This window comes from Rattus norvegicus, chromosome 13 (genome assembly GCF_021556685.1).
Source record: "Rattus norvegicus strain SHRSP/BbbUtx chromosome 13, alternate assembly SHRSP_T2T, whole genome shotgun sequence".
NCBI classification, from domain to species: Eukaryota; Metazoa; Chordata; class Mammalia; order Rodentia; family Muridae; genus Rattus; species Rattus norvegicus.
Genome location: NC_141546.1, coordinates 66,794,795 through 66,818,188, shown reverse-complemented (window position 1 = coordinate 66,818,188; position 23,394 = coordinate 66,794,795). Strand labels below are relative to the sequence as shown.

General features: G+C 43.4%; 1 pseudogene; it reads left to right on the top strand.

Moving 5' to 3' along the window:
* The first annotated feature begins 761 nt into the window (after positions 1-761).
* On the top strand, positions 762-819 carry LOC120096366 (U6 spliceosomal RNA; annotated as a pseudogene).
* Positions 820-23,394: the final 22,575 nt, after the last annotated feature.

Here is a 23,394-nt window from a genome sequence, read left to right as displayed (position 1 = left end):
TAAGACTTGAGTAGAAGAAATGTAAAAGGTTCAGGAAGTAAAATTAAGGGGCTCAGGAAAGTGCTGAAGCTTACAAGACTCACATGGCCCCTCCCCTAAGTTATAGGAGCAGTAAGAATTACCTGTTCTCTGCTCTCTGGCCAGCCTAGCTGCATCCAGTTATATGTGAATCTTCAGAAGTACAGCTCTTGTGAGTTGTCACCCATGTTGGTGTAGAACTTTTGGCAAGTTGGTTACTACTTTTGGTCTTCCATATTTCTGTAAGTGACCCCAATAAACTAGCTAGATTTGAATAAAATCACTCTGCAGTCTGACATAGATGCCCTATCTTAGTTGAAGTGATGTTTACTTAAATCTCATTAGAAAAATTAAACAACAAAAGTTAATACCCTTCTCTTAAGACATAAGAATAGAAAAGGAAATATCCACTAGTCACCAAAATGACAAAAGCTGTTCAGTCTCACAGACTGTTCAAATCTTCACAGCTATGTCTTATGTGAAATGATCCTGTCTATGTTCTGGGAACCCTCACAGCTGCCATAGTCATAAACAGGCTTAGAAACATTAATAAATGGTGCTGAAGAAGCTTAATAATTCTGGTAACTAACAACCAGCATGTTCTGCAGTAGATTCTTCTTTCCAGGGCCATCTGGTTCATATATCAACATAGAATTTTGTTTAAAAGGAAAACAAACTAACAAACACAGGTTAGTGAGAAGGCTCTGGGGGGTAAAAGCACTTGCCATGCAAGCTTGAGGACCGTGCTCGCTTCGGCAGCACATATACTAAAATTGGAACGATACAGAGAAGATTAGCAAGCTTGAGGACCTTCAAATCCCTACAAATCTACATTCAAGCCAAGCTCAGTAGCCCATGTCCATAATTCCAGTGTTCCAGTGAAGACAGAAGTGGAGATGGGAGAATCCCTGGAAACTTGTGGCCCAGCTAAACTGGTACACATATGATGAAAACCTCTCTCAAACAAGATGATAGACAATAACCAACATTTAAGGTTTTCCTCCGACCTCTACTCATATATGGTGACACATGTATACCTGCACTCACAAACGTGAAAATACACACACGCACGCACGCACGTACGTGCAAACAAACTTTCTTTCGTGGTTAAAAAAGAGCTAAACCATTGTCCCTTACCTGGCTGAGAGCATAGCTAGACATCACAGACTTAAAGTAATTGTTCTATGGTAATTAAGGGTGGGGGATTTTGTTTTGTTTTGTTTTGTCTCTTCAAAAAGGCATATAAACTACAAAAAATAAAGGAGATTAATGCCATTGAGAACCCCGTTGCTGATGCAGGTAAACATAATGAATTTAAACATATCTAAGCGGGAATAGGAAGTGGCATTTTATTCCCCGTGAGTCTGAGGATATTGCTGCCTTTAAGGACTTATGAATTCTCTCCCTACACATTAGTTACTTTTATTATTGCTGTGACCAAATAGCTGGCAAGAAGGAAAGGAAGGGTTTACGTTTGCTCAGGGTTTATGAAGGGATACAGCGCATCGTGCCCAAAAAAACTTTGCAGGACTGTGAGGCAGCTGCTCACATTGTCTCTTCAGTCAGGAAGCAGAGAACAGACAGGAAGTGAGCTGGGCTCTAAAGCCTCAAGTCTTACCCCTCATGACGCACTTCCTCCAGCAAGACTCCACCTTCAAAGGGCCCCGCCCTTCCAGAACAGCGCCTTCAGCTGGCGATGAAGTGCTAAAACACAGGAATCAACAGTGACTATTTCACAACTAGTGAAACTCAGAATGACATTATTAAGAATGTCTGACCTGAACATTCAAGAAGACACGGTGTGGTGTAGTAGGTTATGGAATTGAATCAATGGTTTCCAAAATTTGGGCAAATATGGCCCTCATTTCAAGAATCCGGATTGGTATTTGCTGTGTGCACAACCTTATTCAGACTGTGTTCTCCAGAATAGAGATGACCAGATGTTAAATCTCAAGTCCACACGAAGAATTTCCATACCAAAAAGAATAGGAATTGTTGGCTTTTTCAAATTGAGCCATTTCAGAACTTTTGGAGGTGCAGGGCCAGACAGCGCCTCACTATACAGTCCTGGCTTGCCTGGAACTCACTATGTAGACAAGGCTGGCCTTAAACTCACAGAGAGCTCCCTGTCTCTCACTGGGATAAAGATGTGAGGCCAGATATTATAGAAGTTTTAAGAGCCTGTGATAGGTTCTCATCTCTACATGGTTGGCTGGAAGTTCTCGGACTGGGTTGCTGAGGGGTACAGGGCAGGTGTGGCCTATCACACAGTCTTCTTTCCAGTTTGACTCAGTCTGAGGCTCACGTCTGAGGCCACAAGGAGAGTGGCTTTCTGCAGTCTGCCCTCATGCGTGCTTCCTGGTGTCTTAGTTTCCTAACCGCTTGTAGTCTGAACTGAACCCCCTCATGCTTGATCTAACCGTGCTGGCATTATTCACTAGTTGTTTCGAGACTTGGCACTCATCTCTCAGCCATCCTGATATGACCTCCTCACAGGTAGGAACTTGTCTTCTGTTAGTCTGGCAGGCTAGGGATCACTGCACCAAGCTAGATCCTGCAAGCGTAGGAGAGACATTTGGTTGGTCGGTTGTAGACCATAGGGAATGAATGGTGCGTGTTTCTCCTGGCCTGCCAATTTAAAGATACAAGTTCCTCCCTCTCGAAGGCCTATCACTGAATTATGTACAAGGGCGTGAGGGTTACCATCTGCTCGTCACGGTGTGCTTTGCTTGTCATTAGTGATTTCCTACATGGTCCTTTAAATTAGAGAAATGCTGCACATCCATTACTCATTGCCCACAGTGATGCTTTTGTGAGCCGTTCCCTGCTTATCTCAAGGGACGTGTGGGACTGACCCAGAGCAGTCTGTGAAATAAGCAATTTTATCTCTCCTCCCATCCTTCCTTCTTAGGCTTGTTCACAGCTTACCCGTCCTTCCAGCCTCCTTCTCCAACCTCTCTCAACTAATACCCTATTCATTAGTTGGTAAGAACTATAATATATCATGTGTCAGGTGTCATATATCTTACATCTTATATATCTTATCTTATATCTTTTATATTGTGTATCTTCTTATATCTTATATCGATCTTGTATCTTAATATTATATAACTAGTATTAACTCTTCGCAGGACTGTTTTTATTTTACTAAAGAATTCATAAAGAATGGGGTTTTGGGCATCTAGAGGAATTAATCTGTAATCATATATTTCCTATCTTGAAGAGTGGAATGACACTTAGTGACCAGCTTCCTGAAAGGTTGCTTTACTCAGTCAAGACCCAGTGCTCACGAGATTTAAGAAAAAGGTCCCGTTTCTATATGAAAATTTAGATTGTATTTTTTTAACTTTGCATAGGAATATTCATGCTTTAGGGGAACAGGCTTGAACTAATGAAACTCATGAATCACTATAAGTCAAAAAGTAATTAGCATGTATTTGTTTTCTTTATTATAATACTCGTAATTCTCTTTAAGAACGAGGTGTCACACATCTGGTAGAAATGCCACAAAATGTCCCCCTCAGCTCAGCACAGAGCTTACATAGCAGGCAGGCAGACATTCCTGTTGAGCGAGGCTGGCTGTGCAATGAGACTTTTTGGCTGTTGCTGTTCTCCACGATATCAAGGGACCTGGAGATTAATAATTCATTGGACTACTGTTTGTTGAGAATGAAATCAAAACAATCGATCAGGTATCAAAACATGCAATTAGGAATGAAAGCAACACACATGAAAAGCAAGTCCCATTGAGGAGATTATTAAAGGAAATTGGGGGTTAGAATATGAAAGGGATGGATCGCTACATAATTAGTGTCGGCAGAATTCAAATGTTTACTCGCTTCAGAAGGTTTAAAAAGATAAAAAAAAATTGGTGTAAGAAAGAAAGGAATGGCACAAAAGGAGGGAAAATGTATTTTGTGACTTTATTTGTTTATGGCGTTGGGCCTGGGATCACACTCGGGACCCATGCACACTAAGCTACATCTTCAGCAAGAAAAACAATTTTAGTAGCCGGTCACAGGAAAGACAAGGTGTTAGGCAATGTCCTTATTTTGCTGGCTGTGAACGTCCTAAAGCTACTGGCTACACAAGCTATCTATCCCTCAAGCAAAGCCAGAGGCATAGGCCTCAGGCATAATTCCATACGGGCAGCAGAGGAGACAAACAGGATTACGTGTTCTAAGTTGATCTCAGACAAAGAATTTGGGCTACAAGAATAAAGGGCGAGAGTGGGAAAGGGATTTGATCGCTTCACAGAATCTTTTTCAGTCACTGCCAGCCCACTACCTGGGATAACTTCGGAAAGACTGCAAAACCAAAGCTACAGTTACCCTTGAGCAAACTTGGAGGAAATGTTATTCCGCCCGTGTCTCTTTAAGTAGTCCTTTGAGCAGCCAGAGACTTCTGCCGTCACATTCCCTCATAGCATTGCTATGTTCCGTATAAAGGCATTTCTGGGTTAATTACGTCTTAGGAAAACAGCTTCTGTCAAGTCTAGGAAGCATATTAAACTGAACTGTTCCTTGGTTGCACAGTGTAGGACAAGCCAATGTGACATCCTTAAGTATGGCCGTTCTGATTCCAGCTATTTCTCGGTCGAGAGCATAGCTGTACATAGGTGCTCAGTAGCTATTTATGAGATCAATGGAGACACGGCCACCAATGCGTCCTTTTTCTCCTGCGTGTTTCATGTTCAGAAAGAGCTTGTATGGGAGATGACAGTGACTGCCTTACTATGTTTGTTGTTTCAGGCCAGCATGCTAAAGTGAGTTTTAATTCCTGGAACTTCTTTAATACAGTCTAGGCAGAGAAACAACCTCAGCCCCATCTTACTGAGCTCTAGATATTGAAAGACTTTCAGGGATTGCTTTCGGCCCTATTGATCTGATTTGCATTGCAAATATATTTAATTCATAGTGCATTTTACTTCAAAGGAATAAAAAACACTTCCCTTTATTTGTAAAAATGGTTTATTGATTTATTTTACGTGCACATGTTTTGCTGGCATCACGTCTGTGTGCTACATACAATTCCGATGTCTGTGAGGGCCAGAAGAGGGTGTTGGGTCTCCCTGTAACTAGAGTTACAGATGGTTGTGAGCCACCATGTGGGTGCTGGGAATCAAACCCAGGTCCTCAGGAAGTGTAATAAATGCTCTTGACCACTGAGCCATCTTGCTAACCCAAAGGATACTTTCTGCTTGAATACTGCCTTAGAGGGGAAGCTTTTCTCATTGCTGTGTTTATGATTCTTATCTCACACTACAAAATCCAAACAAATTCCTCAGCCCAACCTAAGAAATAATTGTAGAGAATTGTAACATTAAGTTTAAAAATTAGTCTAATTTTCTAATTAGTCTAATATATTGTACATTCAAGAAAGGTTCAAACATGGAAATGTTGGGAAATTACAGATTTTTAAGTTTAGTTCCTCTGCACATAATGGTAAACAAAATTAATTAAATATTCTTTATTAATGTGCAAGTGTTCAGTAGCTTTTATGTATATATAATCACCAACATAATCAGTAAGAATGCTAACTCCTCAATAGAGAAAGACGTAAAAAAAAAATCACTGACAATTTTAAAACAAAAGGATAAAAATAACCTTAAAAATATGTTAATGGTCAACATTCGTAATAGTTCAAAAATTAAAATTAAAATTGGAAGCTCGGTTTTCTCTCTGTCATGTAATACATATTTCGCAAATAACGTTTATTTTTGGCAAAAAACAGACACTTTCTGGAAAGCATTTCTGTGCCAAGACAAAACAAATATGCTTTGATGTTCTCAGGCAAGCAAAAGCAATGTTCTACTTATGTTTTCTTCATCATGTTGCTTATAATAGCTAGAAGTGGAAAAAATAGAGATTTGAAGTGAAAGGGATAAAGTAACATGTAGTCGGAAAAAAAATTCAACAAAACTGTGAGATCATGAGAACCTTCATATAAAGCAATGCTAAACAAAAACAAAAGTACTCCTCGCTGTGCATGCGTATGGCTTGGCTACTTCAGCTTATGTCTCTGTGCATGCTTGGCAAAAGCTTCAAAGGACATTAAAATTATTAAAATACTGAGTCTGCATTGTGCTGATTTACCTGATGTTTTCTTCTGTGTGTCTTTTTCCTCCACACACTTCCTCCCGTGATCATGTGTCACTCCCTTGAGTTTTAAAATGTAGCTTCTCAAAGTTAAAAGAAATGAAACGCCTGCTCCAAACTGCCTTCTAGACGTTTCCACAGAAGCATTCAGCTTTTTCTGGGGGGAAGTGATCTCTCTGCACATTCCCTAGGCTCTGTGCCCTGATACTGTATTACAACATAAAACTGCTCTCCGCTGACTCCTCTGAGGAAGGGATACTTGAGTGAGAGATGTTGCCAGTCTTTTCAGACCGTACCTAAGAGGCAGGTCATGTCGGATGGATCAGATGTACAGTTAATACTAAGAAGGAAAATAGCCTGGGACTAAGGGTCTTGGCTCAGTGGTGTAGCATATGTTGAATGTGAGAGGCACTGTGTTCAATCTCTAGCACACACACACACACACACACACACACACACACACACACACAAATGTAGGGAAAAATACAGTGTATCACAAAGATATCACCATCAGCCTTCAGAAGAAAAGAAACATCTTACCTAGTGCAGTGTCCTTGAGAAATCTTTCTTAAGCCTTCCCTAGTGTCCCTCTGCCTTTTCTGTAGTCTTGGAGATTGTCCTGATAGGACCTCAGTATTTGCAGCACTACACAAGACTCCGTTCCCAGCCTCATCCACCCAGCCAATCTGTGCGTCCCTTAAGCATAAATGTCTGTTTTATTCATTTCTGCCCTGTTGATATCTATCCTGCTGAGCAACCAGAGGTATTTATTGTCTGGGAGGCTCAACTGAACCTTGCCTTTAAAAATGAATTCATGTGAATCCTGGTGGCACAGGCCTTTACTCCCAGCACTGAAGAGGGAGAGGCAGGCAGATCTCTGCGTTTAAGGCCAGTCTGGTCTACAGAGTAAGTTTTGGGATGGCCAGGAATACTCAGAGAAGCCCTGCCTCAAAAAAAGAAAAAAATTAAAGTGAGAAGTGCAATATTAATCTTGAAGTCAGATCAGTGGATGGTGCAAAATCCTGACTCCCTCTTCAGTTCTGTCTAAAGCACCCATAAAACGAGTGGTTTTAGATTATTTGATCCAAAGTAGCTTCATGAAGCCCAGCTCTTGTGTCTTTAGCACATGTTCTCCTACAAGACTTCTTGTCCATCCACATATGGAGCCTTAACTCAAGCATTTATTTTAATAACTTTGTTTGGAAATGACTACATAAAGCCATGAAACAGAATTGCAAGTTTTTTTGTTTCACTGAAACTGGATCAATGTTTCCTGGCAAACACTAAGTGCCGTCAGTGGCTGGCCAGGCTTCTCTGTTGGATGTCTGGTTGTTTCTTACTTGTATAGCGCAGGAAAAGTTGGATGGTACAATCTACCAGAATCCTGAGAGACTCTTGAAGCTGGGCAAACCGCTCCGTCTGGAGCACACATTCATTGGTTAGTGCTTTCATTCATTGGTGAGTGTTAGTGCTTCCTGTGAACTCTGCCTGGAGACCTGTCGTCCTTTTAGGGCCTCCGAGAAGCCTTGCCTGACCACTCTGCCATGTAAGCTCCTGCTGCACTTGGAATGGACTTCTTCCCACATCTGCTTATTTCTCCAGACGTGAAGTCCTGTGAGGGCATGGACAGCATTGTATATGGTTTTGTAGCCTAGTGGTCAAGCACAGTGCATAAAATGTAACCATTCTAACAGAACTAAACCACTGGGGTAGGGGGAGCCGAGGGGGACTATGTTTTTTAGATAAATGCTTGCTATATTTTTACACTTTCTCTGGGAATTATCGCCTCCTAAAAAGAATATTAAGGTTTCCTAGGACATAGGTTATATTAGTCATTTTTTTTTTTGTTGCCAAGCTAAAAACACCATGACCAAGGCAAAGTATAGAAGAACCAGTTTACTTGGGCTCTTTGTTTCGGTTGGATAAGAATCTTCAATGGCAGAAATCATGGCTCCAGGCATGGTGTCAAGAGCAGGAAACTGAAAGCTCACATCTTCAAAGGTCAGAGAGCGAACTGGAAGAGGTTCTGAGTTTTAACTTTCAGAGACATTTCGGCAAGTCCACACCTACCTATAACCTTCTCAGCGTCACCAACTGAAAAGGAAGAATTCAAATACATGAGCCTGTGGAAGACATTCTCATGCAAACCACTGCACTGGGTGACTGTTGGAAACCATTGGATTACAGTTCTGTCTTAGCTCTCTCTACTGGCAAATTAATTCCTCTTGAACCTCAGTTTCCTAATCCCTTAGCTGTGCTGATTGAAGACTAAATGAAACAATGTTGTTCTTCAGAAACCTTAGAGGGATTACTAATCTCTCATCTATGGCTGGAGGTCACCCTATGCTCGTAAGAACACACTTTCCCACCAGTATTTTCTTTTCTTTTTCTGTAAGCTTCTTGTTTTTACCCATCAATCCCTTTGACACTCTAGAGCAGTGATCAGCAAATACGTTCCAGAAAAGGTCAGATGTTGGCTGTTATATGTTTTAAAAGCTTTGCGTGTCCGTTGTATGCCATTATTTTTCTTTCATTACAATCTTTTTAAGATATAAAATGATTCTCAGTCTAGATACCGTACAAAAGCAGGTCTCCAGTCAGCTTAGACCTATAACCTCTAGTCGGCTGACCCCATTGTCCAGCAATGGTCCCTGACTGGCAGCATCAGCAAGTTGAAGGAACTCATTAATAACGCACATCCCTATAGTCCCTTTCTCCTCTCTGCCTCCTGAATCAGAAACTCTGACTTTGTGCCTAACAGCCTGCCCCACCCCAGGTGATTTGAAGGCCCATTGTCAAGCTCAACTGAATATCAGACTCACGGAAGGAGCTTTAAAGCAGGTCAGTACCAAAACTCCCTTGGATACCCAGTCAGAAATTCTGGGTGTGGGACCAAGGCACAATGCTGTTTAAGATGCTGCAGGTGATTCTGTTTGCTGCTTCTGTGATAATGGCTATATAAACCCAGGAGAGACGGCCTTCACATCTGCAAAGAAAAGTTTAGTACTGATAATGTTGCCAAAGGTTTGTAGTGCTTCAGAGTCTTCTTTTGATAATTTTTGAAGGGATCTCGCTACAGCTAATCAGAAGACAAGTACCTACAGTTACATATAAAGCAAAATATTAGGTAAAGTGCACATTTTAAAGGTGTATTAATTGAAGGCTGAGAGTGGAGCTCAGTTGCGGTGTGGTGAAACACGCCCGTAATCCCAGCACCCAGGTTATCAACTGTACTGGCTGGTTTTGTGTGTCAACTTGACACAAGCTGGAGTTAACACAGAGAAAGGAGCCTCCCTTGAGGAAGGAGCATTTTCTCAATTAGTGATCAAGGAGGGAGGGCCCCTTGTGGGTGGTGCCATCCCTGGGTTGGTAGTCTTGGGTTCTATAAGAAAGCAAGCTGAGCAAGCCAGGGGAAGCAAGCCAGTAAGTAACATCCCTCCATGGCCTCTGCATCAGCTCCTGCTTCCTGACCTGCTTGAGTTCCAGTCCTGACTTCCTTTGGAGATGAACAGCAGTGTGGAAGTGTAAGCTGAATAAACCCTTTCCTCCTCAACTTGTTTCTTGGTCATGATGTTTGAGCAGGAATAAAAACCCTTGACTAAGACATGAACCAAGGATGGGGTTTATTAATTATCGAAAACACACTGAATTAAATTACAAGCACCATGGAAGAAATCACAATGGTGGAGAGAAACTAGAGCAGAATACGTGGATATCTGCTGACTGGCAGACCACTAGTGTGGTGTGTGTTTAGCATGCACAAAGACCTACATTCAGTCTCTAGCTGTGGTGAGCATTGAAAAAGTGGGAATCAAAAATCCAAAGTCAGGGTTGGGGATTTAGCTCAGTGGCAAGCGCAAGGCCCTGGATTCGGTCCTCAGCTCAAAAAAAAAAAAATCCAAAGTCACCCCCTTTTATAGATAGAGTTTAAGGTGAACCAGGGATTCAATTCGAGAGACTCTGCCCTTCCAAGTGTATGGATAAACCTAACTATATTTGACTAATTTGCATATGAAAAAGAATCCTTTTCATTTCAAAGTAGCCCACAATTTCAGTCTTACAAAAAGAATCACTCTAGAAGAATCACTCAAGTTCTCTTTCCCAATTTACTGAGGTGAAATCTGAAGATTATCTTTCTAAACCCCAGGCCTCACCACAGTGAGCTTGGTCCATTATTCCACTAACTGCTCAAAGAGTATATACTGTGGGATGTTTCACTCTAAAACCCTGTTTTCCTATATGTGTTATGTATTATGTGGAGAAACATCTGCATGGTTTCATACTGGTAAGATCATGCTAGAGCGTCCCATTTGACAAATGACATTCAGATAGTCTGCTCTAGCTACAAACCAGTTTAGCACTCATGCATTATTTGGCTTCAGGTCAAGGTGGTGTAATATGACCGACAGGGTATACTGCAGTGTCCCTAGCAGCCATCTTAAAGATCAGCAAAACTCATTCCTGTAAGAGAAGCTCATCCTGTAAGGTCAAGCCCTATGGTCATAGGCGTGGGATCTTTGACTGGAATTGTTCCTTGCAGGGAGAGGCTTCTGGGTTCTGTCTCCGCTGTGGCAGCAGGCTCACTGGATGCTTCTGCCTTTATCCTCGTCCCCTCTGGCCACTGACCACTACTCTGCCTTCTTTGTCATTAGCATTCCCAGTTTGCTCAGGAACCAGATAGCCATGTTCTCTGGGGAACTCTGTCCTTCTTTCCAGTTGATTCCTGCTGGCGACACAAATCGTGGTAATTCCACTGTTGTGGTTAGTGTTTGGAGTGAGAATGGAACCACAAATCTGGCCAATGAAACCTCAGAGGAAATCTGTAAGAAGAGCTTCTGGAAAGGTCTCCGTCATTCAGTGGGGTGCAAAGAAAAAAAACCTGCCTGCCTCCCTTCTTCCCTCCCACCCCTCCCTCCCTCCCTCCCTCCCTTCTTCCTTCCTTCCTTTTTCTTTCTTTCTTTCCCCCTTCATCCTTTCTTTTCATTGTTGGGAACTGAGTCTAGGGTAGCAAGTGCTTTTCCACTGAGTTAGATATTAAGCCACAACATGGAGTTTTGTAAAAATGTGTGTTGCTGGGAGCCAATGTAGCTATGTTGCAATGAAATATGTCTTGAGCCAAAAGCTGACATAACACATAGACGTACAGTATGTTAATTGGGATTTGCTACAGAAATAAAACCAATTATAAATCATTTTGGAAGTACAATTTAGAGAGTCCAGGAAATCCCTCACTCTTCCCACCTACAAGCCACAGTGTCCAGAAAGCTGGGGCTGTAACTTTTGGTTCAAGGTCAAAAGTCTGAGAAGTATGCTGGGTGCAAGGGCTAAGTCTTGGACAGACAGATTGGGCACCAGGAACACTAGCATCCAAGGCACTCTTAGGCAGATAACCAGGAGTGAAAGAGCCCTGTAGGTAAGACTGCTCAAGAATATGGCTGTTAAATGAACCCACACACCTATGGTCACTTGATTTTTGACAAAGGAGCCAAAACCATCCAATGGAAAAAAGATAGCATTTTCAGCAAATGGTGCTGGTTCAACTGGAGGTCAACATGTAGAAGAATGCAGATCGATCCATGCTTATCACCCTGTACAAAGCTTAAGTCCAAGTGGATCAAGGACCTCCACATCAAACCAGACACACTCAAACTAATAGAAGAAAAACTAGGGAAGCATCTGGAACACATGGGCACTGGAAAAAATTTCCTGAACAAAACACCAATGGCTTATGCTCTAAGATCAAGAATTGACAAATGGGATCTCATAAAACTGCAAAGCTTCTGTAAGGCAAAGGACACTGTGGTTAGGACAAAACGGCAACCAACAGATTGGGAAAAGATCTTTACCAATCCTACAACAGATAGAGGCCTTATATCCAAATATACAAAGAACTCAAGAAGTTAGACTGCAGGGAGACAAATAACCCTATTAAAAAATGGGGTTCAGAGCTAAACAAACAATTCACAGCTGAGGAATGCCGAATGGCTGATAAACACCTAAAGAAATGTTCAACATCTTTAGTCATAAGGGAAATGCAAATCAAAACAACCCTGAGATTTCACCTCACACCAGTGAGAATGGCTAAGATCAAAAACTCAGGTGACAGCAGATGCTGGCGAGGATGCGGAGAAAGAGGAACACTCCTCCATTGTTGGTGGGATTGCAGACTGGTACAACCATTCTGGAAATCAGTCTGGAGGTTCCTCAGAAAATTGGACATTGAACTGCCTGAGGATCCAGCTATACCTCTCTTGGGCATATACCCAAAAGATGCCCCAACATATAAAAAAGACACGTGCTCCACTATGTTCATCGCAGCCTTATTTATAATAGCCAGAAGCTGGAAAGAACCCAGATGCCCTTCAACAGAGGAATGGATACAGAAAATGTGGTACATCTACACAATGGAATATTACTCAGCTATCAAAAACAACGACTTTATGAAATTCGTAGGCAAATGGTTGGAACTGGAAAATATCATCCTGAGTGAGCTAACCCAATCACAGAAAGACATACATGGTATGCACTCATTGATAAGTGGCTATTAGCCCAAATGCTTGAATTACCCTAGATGCCTAGAACAAATGAAACTCAAGAAGGATGACCAAAATGTGAATGCTTCACTCCTTCTTTAAAAGGGGAACAAGAATACCCTTGGCAGGGAAGAGAGAGGCAAAGATTAAAACAGAGACTGAAGGAACACCTTCAGAGCCTGCCCCACATGTGGCCCATACATATACAGCCACCCAATTAGACAAGATGGATGAAGCAAAGAAGTGCAGACCGACAGGAGCCGGATGTAAATCGCTCCTGAGAGACACAGCCAGAATACAGCAAATACAGAGGCAAATGCCAGCAGCAAACCACTGAACTGAGAATAGGACCCCCATTGAAGGAATCAGAGAAAGAACTGGAAGAGCTTGAAGGGGCTCGAGACCCCCTATGTACAACAATGCCAAGCAACCAGAGCTTCCAGGGATGAAGCCACTACCTAAAGACTATACATGGACTGACCCTGGACTCTGACCTCATAGGTAGCAATGAATATTCTAGTAAGAGCACCAGTGGAAGGGGAAGCCCTGGGTCCTGCTAAGACTGAACCCCCAGTGAACTAGACTGTTGGGGGGAGGGCAGCAATGGGGGGAGGGTTGGGAGGGGAACACCCATAAGGAAAGGGAGGGGAGAGGGGGATGTTTGCCCGGAAACCGGGAAAGGGAATAACACTCGAAATGTATATAAGGAATACTCAAGTTAATAAAAAAAAAAAAGAAAGAAAGAAAGAAAAAAGAATATGGCTGTTAGCACTGAGGAAGCGAGTTCTGGTGGGAGACTGATCTTTTAACAGCTCATTCATTTCTTAGCCCCCTCCCTTCTCAGAGGTAGGTAATGATGTTTCTTTCAATGTAAGTTCTCTCTATTACAAGGCTACACCTCACTGAAGTTCGTAGCTTTGTCGTCCAATCCTATGCCAGACACTGCACAGTGCACCGGCCACACCATGTGGTTCCTGGCATTTTAAAAATCTGTTTATGTTTATCACTCTTTACGTTGTTGTTACCATGGCCACAGTCTGAGCTGCCCGAAGGCTACTCTACATGCCTCTACATGCCTGGTGCTTTGCATGTCATAGGAATCTGGTAACCATCAGATGACTACACAAGTGAACTCTTCTTGCAAATCAAAGGCCAAGGAGGAGCTTGAGCACTTGGGCATATTTCTGGTTCTATCTTGGAGTCAGAACCCTGAGTACTAGCTAGCATCTTCTTCCCACACCGAGTTAAAAACCAGAGTGAAGAGTATTGTAGCTCATTTTTAAGAGCACAGTGACTCCTTCCTTTTCTCTTGCTCGCCCTCCATGGACACTTTTGAACTAAGTGACTGGATCCTGTGGATATATTTAAGGCAGACATTTTTATGTCTTCAAGAAAATTATTCTTTGAAGCCCTAAGAATTTCATCATTGCAGTGTGTGCAGTGTGTGTGTGTGTGTGTGTGTGTGTGTGTGTATGCACATATGTGTACATGCATGAGTGTGAACACAAGCATACCTTTTGAGAGAGATGGCCAATCATACCAGTTCTACAGTTACAAGTTTATAGGGAAACTTTGAAAGGATGGACCAAATCTAAACATAATACTGCTTGACAAGTAAGTGCCTTCAAGGGAAGTGTCTCATCCAGCAGACTGACTCTGGTAGCTGGCAAAAAGGAATTGGCTTAGATTACCTTCTAGGTACCCTTCTGTCCATCCCTTAGAAAGATAGATTTGTGGGCCTGGGGGTGAGAATGAGCACAGGAGAGTATAACGTCATTATCTACCTCAGAGAAAGGAGGCTGCTTCGTGCTAAGACCAGACGTCACAAGAAACATTGGGAAAGAGAGTGAAGGGTCTGTCACTGGAGACCAGGGTCCTCTGAAGCAGACTCTGATTTTGAAATGAATCCCTTTTTGGACAGAACATCCTCAGGAGTTCAACAAAAGAGGAGAACATTCTAGACCGAAGCAAACATGCATATTAAACACGCTTCTTAAAGCCCTTGGCCGTCCACGTAGAGATGTATTGGCTGAATAACTGATACCAAGTGTGGTATTAATCCCACTGCAAACGCACTGCTGGAATCCTTGTGCAACACTCAATGTTCCCTATGAAATAGGGGCTTGCGTGTCTTTTACACTGCATTGTAAGTGTCTTAAGACGTGACGTCTTTGAACCTCAGTAGCCTAAGACACTTCCAGTGGCAGACACTCGGTAAATGTTTTGAAATGGAACTAAATCAGCATTTAATAGTGACACGGTCCAGACTCCATTAGTTGACAGATACTTACGAAGCCTAGGAGAAATAAAACAGGTAAGTGAAGATATTTCGCTTATGACCGGGATCTGGAATCAGATAGACCCCATTTGGTATCCCAGCTTTTCCAAGGTGCACGTGCTTCCTCACTGAGCCTCAGTTTCCTCCTTGAGAAAATACGGGTGTCAGATTTCTCAGTGGAATGTTGGGAATGAAGGGAGGCACTGCCGTAGGTTGAACTGTGTGGCTCCTTCCAAATTCATGTGTTCGAGTCCTCGGTACATCACACCGTGACTTTTGGAAACGAGGGTATTGCAGATGTAATTGGGTAAAATCAGCTGAGGTGTACCCACCCATCCTACTGGAATATGACTGCTGTCTCGGTTGAAATGGAAAGTTTAGAAGGTAGACCTAGACACATAAAGAGTACAACAAGGGAGTAAAGCAAACATCAGAGTGACATTTCTGACCCCTCCAGATGCTAGGAAAGTGGCATGCATGGGACAGGTCCTTCCTCATAGCTCTCAGAAGGAGACAACCCACCAGCCATTTAGATGGCCTCCAGAATTGTGAGGTGATGGATTTCTGGTGCTTAAGTGACTCTTTTGTGGCGTTTTGCTAAGATGGTCCTAGTAAGCTCATATAAATAGCATAGCTGGGACAGCGCCTGGTCTAATGGGTGTCCAGATTTTATACTTACTGTTTGATGAGTATCATATTTTCCTGGGAGTTTATGCTTCAGGATGACTTTGGCAGAAGGTAAATATTTGATGGTTATGGGGAGCCACCGAGCACACTAGTGGGTAACATCATGATTTACATTAGAAAGGTCAATATTGGCTGCTAGGAGTTAAAATGGAATGGCAGGGAGTAGGGAAATGATATACGTTGTAAGTAAAATATCCCTCTCTGGAGAACCACATTTTCAGGAGCTTATTAAGAATCTCTCTCTCTCTCTCTCTCTCTCTCTCTCTCTCTCTCTCTCTCTCTCCCCCCTCAGTATTTTTCTTTTTTCATTTTTTTATACAATGAAAAGAGTACTTTTTCTTTTGTAAACTAAAAGTACCGAGAGATAAAGAATACCTTTGTAATCATCTCCTTTCAGAGCTGGGTGACACAGAGGAGTTTGTTTAATTTAACAGTTGTGCAGTTGAAGAGCACGCCAGTGGCTTCTGTTGGGACTCAGTTTACCAGCGTAGATGGCATCACAGTGGCCGGGGGCGGGGGGGTGAGTGAGGAAGCGGCCATGCTGGGACACAAGACGACCTTCTGGAAAGGTCTAGGCTTGCTTTTACCATCACAACTCACTCCGTGAAAATCAGCCAGGCTCCGCTACAACTACACTGATTTGCCTCCTGAGCTCTCTCTCCGATGACTTAATTACTGTGCTTTAAGCCCCACCTCCTGAAGGTTCTTCCCACGCCTCACACATCATATAACATGAGGCTCAGGCTTCCAAAATGAAACTGTAGTGGACAAGACTAAGCCATACCTACACTCTGTTCTTCATGGTATATTCTTGAAGCTAAAAGGAACCAGCTAGCCAAAATTGAAATCAAAAACCTCACAGTTGCCTTCAAATACTCTTAATGATTAGGAATGAAACCATTGTGCGTTTAGGAGGAAAAGTACAGTAAATTCTTCTTTTATTTCCCAGTGTTTAAAATAGTCTCTTCTTCCTGTGTCCAAATTTAACAAACAGCGGGCTATCCATAGACACTCTTTCATCCAGCAGCAGATTCTGAGTGGGCCTTTAACTCCAGTTGGTGCTGCAGGCTGAGGTACCCTGTGATAGGTTTTCTCTGCTGACAAAATGAGCCAATTCAAGCTGAATTAAACTATAAAGGCAGATTTATTAGGGGAAGCTCTCAAGTTCACCAACCTCACAGGAGGTGAACCTTGGATCACTGAAGCTGTCAATCAGACAAGGGGTGAGGATGGGGAGTGATGGGGGTGGGTAATGGGGGAGGGGAGGCAAAAGAGGGAGAGAGTCTGGATTATATATGGAAGCGTCTCTGGGCAATAAGGAGCCCAGGCCCTGGGCTCAAAAATTCAGATAGAAGGCTAGATATGTCAGTCATGCCTTTTAACAGGTAGGGACTGAGGGATGCTATGAGAACCTGGGAGCCAGGTTTAAATATGCACCTCAGCCACTTGTCCTGAGTCTGACCATGGTGTCCCCTGAGAATGTCTCAAGCTAATGACAGATGATCAAACAACCCAACAATTCCCGTTGGTGGAGAAGAGCATCTCAAGATTCAGGAGCTTTAAGGGATTGTGCTGTGGAGAAACAACCCTGCTAGAAAAGTCCAGAGGGACTTCATGGGGCTATTGAAAGGTCCCATTTCAAGAGATGAGCAGGGCTGACCTAAGTGGGATTCGGAACACAGACAAAGGGTATCGTGTCTAGCATAAGGAAGAGATTCTTCCCCTGAACCAGTCTAAACCGAGAGTACAAGGGAGGGGAGGTCTGGAACCCCATAGTGCAAGAACAAGAGCTCAGTGCTATGCATGGCAGGAGAAATGTGTGCGGATGGAGCTTCAGGTACTGGCAGGGAAGGAAGGGATCATGTAGTCTCCGACACTGCTTTTCCTGGGTGTGTGTGTATGTGTGTGTATGTGTGTGTGACACGGGTATGTGGTTTTGTGTGGAGGCCCCAGGCTGACAGCAGGAATTTTCCTAAATCACCCTCCCACCTTATCCCTCTAAGGCTGCTTGTTCTGGAATCCTGTCTCTGCCTTCTGCGGCTGGCATTGCAGGCAGGGTGCCACACCCACCTGGCATTTACATGGGTTCTGGGGATTCTATTCAAACTCTAGTTAGTGCCCTTGTTTGGCAGGCAAGTGTTTGAACTACTGAGAAATCTCCCTAGACCCAAGGTCATGAAAACTCTTGCTGGCCATACTAAGCTGTCTTTATTGGATCCCTTTGGCAGTGAATGATACTTTTATTGTGAGGAAATATACACCCCACCTTAGTAATTTCTTTAGTATGTAAGTCAGTGACAGTAAGTGTATCCTTTGAATTACACAGCCTTCTCCACTCCCTACCCATTTCCAGAACTTTCTTATCACCACAGATGCTGTGCTAACTAAATACTCCACCCAGTTACCCCATCCCTCTTCTTGGGGACTTGGAAACCACAATCCCACTTGCCACCTCTAGAGATGTCCCTCTTCCAGGAGCCTTATGTGAATGGAATCATTCGATATTTGTGTCTTATTTTTCTGGTCTGGTTCACCTTGCATGAAGTTTTTGAGCGTCATCCATTTGCAGCCTGCTTAAGGATATAGCGCTCTTTTAGTGCCGTGGGTATACCGCACTGCGTTGTGTTTGTGGTTGCTAGGGTTGCTTTTGCCTTTTGGCTCCTGTAGATCATGGAGCTGTGAACAGCTGTGGGTAGCTACCTGTTTGAGTCCTTGCTTCTAACTTCTCTAATGGAGCTGGCAGGCTGTACAGTAGTTCTATATTTAACTTTGTGAGGAGCAAACTATTTTCCATAGCGACTGTTCTGTTTCGTGTTGCCACAGGCGATGCAGCGGCTTTCCGATTTTCCATGTCCTTGACAAAATTTCTTACTCTCTGTTGTGGGGTAGTAGTTATAGTCACCATCCTGGTAAGGTTAAAATGGCAGTCTACCGAGTGTTGGGTTTTTTGTTTGTTTGTTTGTTAGTTTGTTTTAAAACATTAGTTGGAGTGGGTACACCCATGCATGAAGGACAGCGGACAACCTGCCAGTTTTAACTTCTACCATGCGGAAGCAAACACCCGTTGAGCAGTCTTTCTGGCTTGTCACTGGACTTCAGAGCTGCATCTCTCTAATGGTTAGGTGACGTTGGGCATTTTTTCACGTGTTAATGGAACTCCCGTATGTCTTTGGAGAATCGTCTATTTAATTCCTTCGCTTTGTTTGAAGTTAGGTTGGTTTTGTTTGATTGGTTTTTTGGTTTGGTTGACTGGTGGATGTTGAGTTGTAAGTTCTCTTCATATTTCTGGGTATTGATTGCTTACCAGATTCATGATTTGAAAATATTTTCTTCCATTTCCTGGGTCATCTTTACATTTTGCTGACAATCTCTTTTGATAAACAAAAAAGTCAGTGAATAGTTTTTCTTTTTTCCCCCGGAGCTGAGGACCAAACCCAGGGCCTTGAGCTTGCTAGGCAAGTGCTCTACCACTGAGCTAAATCCCCAACCCCAGATAGTTTTAAGATGATAAGAGGTTGTCATGAGTTGCCCTGAAGTTGTTTGTATTCTCGTGTTAATTCTGCTTCCTCAAGGGGGGGTTGTCCCAACTAGTAGTTAGTCCTACTCAGATGATCCCATTTTAACTGGTGAATAGAGGCTAGAGCCTGTGACCGGGCAGTGGAAGGGATAGGTGGGACAGAAGATCTTAGAGAGGAAGGCAGGTGGAGAGAGAAGAGAGGACAGAAGTGGAGGAGGAAGCCATGATGGAGCAGAACCATGTGGCCAGGAGAAATCGCAAATACAAAGGGGCCTCATAGCTGGGGAATAAGTTAGTTGGACCGGCCTTATCTAGGCACATAGCTTATAATTATAATAACTGGGCTGTGTGTGTGTTTTTTAATAAGGGCTTATTGGGGTTGGAAATTCCAACAACAGGGATATTTTCTAGTCCGTGTATGGAGAGGGAATTTGAATAGGGCAATGTCAAAGGCAGAGAGACAGGTTGGATGATCATAACCCTAGGCAGGGGATAATAAGATACGAGCTATGAAAGAGAAGGGAAGGTGGGGAGGAGGTGGTTTCTTTAGAAAAGTGCTTGCCCCATAAACAACAGAACCAGAGTTTGATTTCCCAGAAGTCATGTAAATTCTGTGTGGGCATGATCAACTACCAACTCGAAGAGAGAGACAGGCTAAGCCAGTGTGGGAACCAGTTAGCTATACTAGTTTGGTGAACTCTGGATTCAAAGTGAGAGACCAGTCTCCCTAAGAAAGATGGAGATACCTAATATTAACCTCTGGCCTCAATGGGCACACACTTTTGTACACACACACACACACACACACACACACACACACACACACGTGTATACATACATGGAGGCACACAACACAAATATAGGTGAAAGGGGGAGCTGGAAAGAGAATGAGAGAAGAGAAGGAAGAATTCCGTTGTGTGACTTTTTCTAGTGCTACACGAACACCTCACGTATGCAATGATGGTAGGCCTGAGAAACCATCCCACCCAAGTCTAGCTTAGTGAACCAGGGAGTTTATGAGGCTTCAGATAGTTTATCTGAAGTATAGATGGCTCAAAGGCAGCTGGACGGCTGCAAAATGCAGACCTGCATAGATGACTAGTTGCAAAGCTGCATTCTTGATGCTCCTGGGACAAGTCCCTGGCCTTTATGCTTAGGGAAGAGCCTCCTCACCCCGCCAATTGCCACTGCTCTGTATAAGCTTGGGGAAGAACCTTGTAAATCTGGAGCTCCCTGAACCTTGTAAGTTTCGATTACTTCTGGGCTTTGTGTGCTTTCTTGACGTCTGATGTCTCCTGGGGAGAGTGTTTCAGGGCAGAGAGTCACACAGCAACTTACTTAGAAGGAAGGTAAAAGTAAACAGGAATTGGGTGTGGGAGGAGGGAGAGGAATCTGGTAAGCAAAGCGGGGAGAAAGTGCTAGAAACTGTTTGGATAATTACGAAGAGATTACAGGACCCACCTGAGGAAATGGGGGTGAGGGCTGACAAGTGGGGACCCCTGGGAAGAGGAGGTTCTAATGGGTAAGATGAAGGTGGGGTTAACTGAAGGCCGGTACTCTGGCCTTGAACAACTCAGCACAACATCCCCTTGGTTTACCGTTAACGACCTAAATGAGGTTCGTCTATTACAGACTTTCTGGACCTTCCAGAGGTTAAATAATGACACAGAGACTTACTAATTTTTATTATTAGCTTAGGTCTTTAGCAGTTCTGACATTCAGCTAGCTCAATCTAAATTTATCCTGACCCTTCTAGCACCACCAGATCTATGTCTTTGCTGATGTTTGTGTCTTCCCACCTCCATGTCCCGCTGATGAATCTCCCTTTTTCTCTCTCAGAGACCCTTTCCCTGCCAGGAAGTTCTGCCTCCATTTCCCGCCTAGCTATTGGCTGTGAGCTTTTTATAAAAACCAATCAGCCAACAAGGAAGGTGAATGTTTACACAACATGTGATGGGCCCCAGGAACCACAATACCGAGATCCAGTCAGTACTTAGCTCTCTGCCAGTACAGCAGTCAACGTTGACAGTGGACACACCTCCACATAACATCCCCCAGCGACCTTCAGTATGGACTGGGCTGGGTGTTGGGAAGGATGAGGGACAATAAATAAGTGTGAAAAAGAAACTCGTGTTCAAATCTGCATTACTCTGTGCAAGTACTGGTCCTTTGAATACACATCCTAACCTCTATTAGCTCCAGGTCCTTGTCCGTCACAGAGAGAAAACAAAAGCCTAGGAATGGTTTGAGGGTCAAACGGAAAACGATTCATGTATGGTTCATGCATAACAGTTAGCAGTGCACCTAGCACACAGAAAACCTTGATCTGTGAAAGCCATGTCTACAGCTCTGTCTCCTGTGCTCCAGGAAGGTGCTGGGAGAATCTTAGGTTTATAATCAGAAAAGTAGGTTTAGGGGCTGGGGATGGTTCCATGGATAAAGTACTTACTGTGCAAACGTGAGAACTTGGGTTTGGATCCCCTCTCCCAACCCCATCCCCACATCTAAATAGCTAAGCCTTGCATCATGCAATTGTGATCCCAGCCTTTGGGGAGACAGAGGATTCTGCTAGTCTAAGCAATCAGTAAACCCCAGGTTCCATGAGAGACCTATCTCAAAAAATAAGGTGGGGGTGGGGAAGAATGAAGAGATGGTTTGGTGGTTAAGAATACTTGTTGCAATTGTCGAGAACCATAGTACAGTTTCTAGCCTCCAAGTCAGACAGTTCACAAATGCTTGTAACTCCATCTCTAGGGAATCCAAGGCCCTCTTCTAGCAACTGCATGCACACACACACACACACACACACACACACACACACACACACACACACTCACACACATACACACTCACACACACATACACATACACACACTCACACACACACTCACACACACACTCACACACACATACACACACTCACACACACAGACACACTCACACACACATACACATACACACACACACACTCACACACACACACACACTCACACACACATGCATATGTTCAAGTAAAGAATAAAATAAAATTTAAAATACAGTGGAAAGCAACAGAAGACAACTGACCTCCACAAGCACACACATATAGTTGTACACACACACACACACACACACACACACACACACACGAGCATGTGTAAATGCACATGTGAAAGTTAGGTTTTTTCAGTCTTTCTTAGTAAATCACATGCTATGTGCCTTTGCAAGTGCCTGTTAACCTGGCTACCTCGTTCAGATCCCAATATACCCCAGTTCCCACCCAGCCTGCACTATCACTCAAATTACTTCCAGGAGCAGGGGAACACCCAGACCATGCACATTCCACATCACTTCACATGCAGACAACCAGCTAATCAGTATTTGTGAAGCATCCTAAATGCCTATCGTGGTCTTCATTGCTTTCCTAATTCGAAATTAGAAAAGCCCAATGTACTTTATATTGTGCCCGAGGAACTTTATAGCCTAGGCATATGGCATCCAGCCTCACAGCCTCTAGCCACCTAGGATTGCTGAGCTGCCAGACTGCAGTTAATCTCAATCAGGATGTGCTGTAAGGGTAAAGAAAATACTGAATGCCACATTTAGATCAATAGTAAGGAGCATTATTATTAACACTTTTATATGGACTCCATGTTTAAGCGATCATATTTTGACATAGTGGGTAAGATGTACTCTCATATGAAAATGATTCCACTACTTCTCCTCAGTTTCTGTATTAGCAAGGGTTTTACTGCTACCATGAACAGATACCATGACCAAGGCAACTCTTTTTTTTTTTTTTTATTAACTTGAGTATTTCTTATATACATTTCGAGTGTTATTCCCTTTCCCGGTTTCCGGGCAAACATCCCCCTCTCCCCTCCCCTTCCTTATGGGTGTTCCCCTCCCAACCCTCCCCCCATTGCCGCCCTCCCCCCACAGTCTAGTTCACTGGGGGTTCAGTCTTAGCAGGACCCAGGGCTTCCCCTTCCACTGGTGCTCTTACTAGGATATTCATTGCTACATATGAGGTCAGAGTCCAGGGTCAGTCCATGTATAGTCTTTAGGTAGTGGCTTAGTCCCTGGAAGCTCTGGTTGCTTGGCATTGTTGTACATATGGGGTCTCGAGCCCCTTCAAGCTCTTCCAGTTCTTTCTCTGATTCCTTCAATGGGGGTCCTATTCTCAGTTCAGTGGTTTGCTGCTGGCATTCGCCTCTGTATTTGCTGTATTCTGGCTGTGTCTCTCAGGAGCGATTTACATCCGGCTCCTGTCGGTCTGCACTT